This window comes from Haliotis rubra, unplaced genomic scaffold (genome assembly GCF_003918875.1).
Source record: "Haliotis rubra isolate DU_JTF1 unplaced genomic scaffold, ASM391887v1 Scf272, whole genome shotgun sequence".
NCBI classification, from domain to species: Eukaryota; Metazoa; Mollusca; class Gastropoda; order Lepetellida; family Haliotidae; genus Haliotis; species Haliotis rubra.
The window spans coordinates 470,213-474,347 of NW_025766803.1; the positions used below are offsets into that span (position 1 = coordinate 470,213).

The 4,135-nt window shown below is 35.6% G+C and overlaps 1 long non-coding RNA gene across 1 annotated transcript; it reads left to right on the forward strand.

Moving 5' to 3' along the window:
- Positions 1-3,096: 3,096 nt before the first annotated feature.
- Positions 3,097-3,927, forward strand: LOC124280730. Its single transcript, XR_006899757.1, has 2 exons — positions 3,097-3,309; positions 3,350-3,927. It is a non-coding gene; the product is annotated as an uncharacterized LOC124280730 (long non-coding RNA).
- Positions 3,928-4,135: the final 208 nt, after the last annotated feature.

A 4,135-nucleotide genomic window follows, 5' to 3' on the forward strand; every position in this document is an offset into this window, starting at 1 on the left:
CTGCTCAAAAAATAAAATTTTCATATTTTTATTGGCCAAAAATGTAAATGTGCAAGAAAATGTTTTTAGATTGTTTTTTGCCCCATATAGACTTCATAAATTGCCAAAAGTAAAATACTTTTAGTATTTAAAAGGAATATTACTTTGACTGGTGATTTTTTTAAATTTATTTTTTTCCCCTCCTTCCTTTAGATTTTCTGAGGACAAAAGCTTATGAAGCTGAGCTTATGGGTTTTACCGATCCCGCTAACATTGACTTTTGTCCCTCGTATGCTGACATTCCCTTAAATGATTTAGATCGTGTTTGAAAGTGTGAAACATTCCAACTCTTACTCTACACCAGAGATTTAAAACCAGAAAGACAATCATCATGTCCAGTTAATAAACCAAACAAAATTTGATAAAGATAACTTTGATTTGAATTTTCTGTAAGCTCCTCATAATGCTCTATTGTTACTCTATCCTTACATCAAATGGTCACCAGGTGTGCCACAATGACCACCCTTGAGAGAGTTTCTCCTCTTGGGCTGTATCATGTTCTTCATATCAGTGAAGCAATATTCTTCAGGAAATTCCCTCATGTGTAGCAGGAGTGATCCAGATAGTCCACAGACTTGACTCAGGGAATATCATAGTTTTAGGAATGTAGTAATTGTCAGAAGAACACATTCAGGTTCAGAAGTAGCAAATATTATGCTGTGACTGAGTGTCCTGACTTAATACCTTACCAAGAGGCATTAACTTCATACAGAAACAATATACCTTTTTCATATGGATAGTGTTATCGATGCAATAAGCAAATCTGATTAACCTGTATCACATTCTGATGAAGCTGCAGGTGAGATCATCCACTCTGCCACAGGCCAGAGAGAAGTGACGATTCCTCACATCTTGCACAGTCCATTCAATATATTGTACCGGTAGATATTTCTTAACGCTTTTATTTTTGATGGGTCTACACATCTAATTTAACTTCTTTGATAAAATGGATTACTTTCACTGAGAAAATATCCTAAAACGTGTAACACTGTTTCAATTTGTGTAGCGACCCTTTGTTTACATGGTTGTGCAGTTCCATGTGCTGTCATCGAAGCCCTTCAGAGAGCAAGCGATGCAGTCACTTGATGTATAATTATGTATTGTCATAAACCTTACTGTCACAGTTATAGAAGAATATCTATTTAACAATGTAAAACAATCTGAAGAGCTCACCGAAAAGCTTGCATTCGGCCAGTCTTTTCTGATTTACAAATATGTGTGTTTGTTTGCAAACAAGAAGAAAGTCTGGTCATGTGATATGCAAATTAGTCAGTGGCAGTTATGTTATGCTACGTCATCACCGCGCCGGAGTGTGGAGATCATCAAGCCGGAACTACTTTAATGGAGCTTCTAGAAGATGGTTATAAGCTTCAAACATTTAAGCAGGGCCTTCAAATGTTTGATTGACATTCTAGAAGATTAAAACGCTGAACATGTTGATGTAGATTCTTACACTGTTATCAAGTTGAAATAGTCTGAGGCCAAATGTTATGAAAGTCAGGAGCTGTCAGCAGCAGTGAAAGTGTTATCCAATATTTAGTATGACACCTCCCACCCTCCAGAAATTCTTGTTGATATGGAACTAGCCACAGAATGTATCAGGTTACTAAAACAAACAAAGTTTACCCCGCTGTTGAAACAGTGTCCACATGTTTATAGACCAACTGCAGGAGTATAAACCACATGGTCTAATGGACGATGACAAGCACCTGTGTTCAACATGGTCAAGGTATGCAGTATGGGGGATAAGGTCGGGTGTATCATATTACTCCTCTCTACATTTGGCCCAGGAGTAAAAGATAGTGTAAGAATTTACATCAAAACTTTGCTCTATGCATAAACAAGTTGTTTATCAATAAACTCCTGTGCCTCATCAGAGCCTGCTTGTTAAACAAGTGTCCCTTACATATCCATTAGTTTTTTAGTGTGTGAGTGCTTTTGTGAATCATTACATAATAAATACTGATAGAGAAGTTCACTTGTATTGTTTTTCAAAGTGTTTTCTGATGTTTGCATGTCTAATATGGCTTCAACTATGCAAAGTTTGATTATTGAGAAGGACAATGTATGATGAACACATGATCAGCTTTGTAATCGTTGTATAATGTTTATTTTCATTACGCACCTGGAAAAAGGTGATCACCACCTCCTCTTTATCAAACTTATTATATCTTTTGAAACTATTCTCATATGAAACTTTTTTTGAATAGATGTCTACAAAACAGTCACACATCTTAGATAGTTGGTCAGTCCGGGGCCAATTTCACAAAGCTATCGTAACACTACGACTGTTGTAAATCTATGTTACAGTATAGGAGGCATGACAGTCAAAAGTGCTACGATAGCTTTGTGAAACGGCATCCAGGGTTGCATGTGTATCATATCATATGATATATCAAATCATATGATACAAAGAAACAGAAAACCAAAAAAATAACATGCAGTCATATGACTCCTATGGGACTCACGGAATTATCATCTATTTTGTTTTTTATATGACTGTTTTATGTGGAAATATATATACTGAAAAAAAAGTTACAGGATCATGAACACTATGGGATATAGAGAATACTACACGTGGGTAATAAATACTTTTATAAAATTGTATGCTTAGTCTTCATAAAAGAAAAAGATAAAATGTTTCTATTTCCTGACTTTCTTACAGTATAATGTGCAGTGCTTGACTACTATCAGTAGTGTGTATGATATTCTCGGTATGAAGGTGTCCGGGATTACCGTCTTTGATGTATTTAACTAGTATTGGGAATTGGTTAAAATCTCATTATTGATGTTTGGTTCATTACCACCGATCAATCATCGAAAATAATTGGATAGCGTCATTTATGAAATTTGTTAATGCACAAAAAATATGGAAGAAAAAACCGTAGTTATTTTTTGGTCTTTTTGGCAAAATTCCACATCTTTAAAGGATGACTAGTATGTTAGGAACATAAATTTCTTGGTGTCTTTAAGATAAATTCAATCATGACTTGGAACTAGCTTGTAGTGCTCATGAAATGTAACAGACTAAAACAACCTTGTGAAAAATGTTGTTAATGCAAGTAATCCAGAATTGTTTGTGTTCGATCATGAGAAAACATGATAGATTGCTTGGTCGTTTAGTCACTGCGAACAATCTTCGATTATTTCAATTAATCAGACCACCACTATATTTAACGCCTTTGGTGCTGAAATTTTTTTAAAAGGGGGCGTTTATTTAATCACTTGTCAGTCACTTGAGCCAGTAAAAACAACATATCAAAATGCTAAGTTATAGAAAGCCTGTAAACAAGATAATCAAAATGCTAAGTTATAGAAATTACCGGCACTCTATTATGGCTGGTGACCTTTGTTGCAGTGAGAGCATGAGATTGGTAACTCACCTGAAAACCCTTCTCCATTGACAATTTGTATGTATACAACTTAAACAAACCTCAAAAAGGGGGGCACTATAAAAGAATATTTTTTGTTTATTTGAACATATGGTCGGGGATGGGGGTGTGGATGGGGCATTATGAGGACAGGGCGCTTAATATGTCGAATACGGTAATCCCCAACCATCGTCTTGTCTGTCAGAAAGAACCCTGACCTACGTTGACGCTGTCACCTGTGAAGGGTGTATGGCTATTGCTGCACCATTTTGAAGTGTTTGTTTAAACCAATGTTGCAATCTAATGGAAGCACCTAATTATATGAGGAGAGGAGGAGTTGATTAGCTGCTGAGAAATACTTACAGGCTTTCTACTTCAAAGGCTTCCTTTTAATGAAGCATTTAAACTTTGAGAGGCGAGATAAACCAGTGAACTTGTTGAAATGTGTGATTTGAGAAGTTAAATAGATATTTTTTTCAGTTTTCTTTTGCCTGGGATTCATCAGTTTAAGTCTGAATGTGAAAATAATGTCACACTTTCGCGATGTTGTTTTACACAGAATGTATGTGAGAATGTCTGTGGTGCATAAAATCCTTCATATTCCAGTGAAACAGAGTATATTTTATGAGCTGTTTACATGATTTTCTGCTTGCTTAGGATTCATTTCTATTTGAACTCGGTTCAATCAGTTCCATGCTGTAATGAGAATGTTTAGAGAAAACATC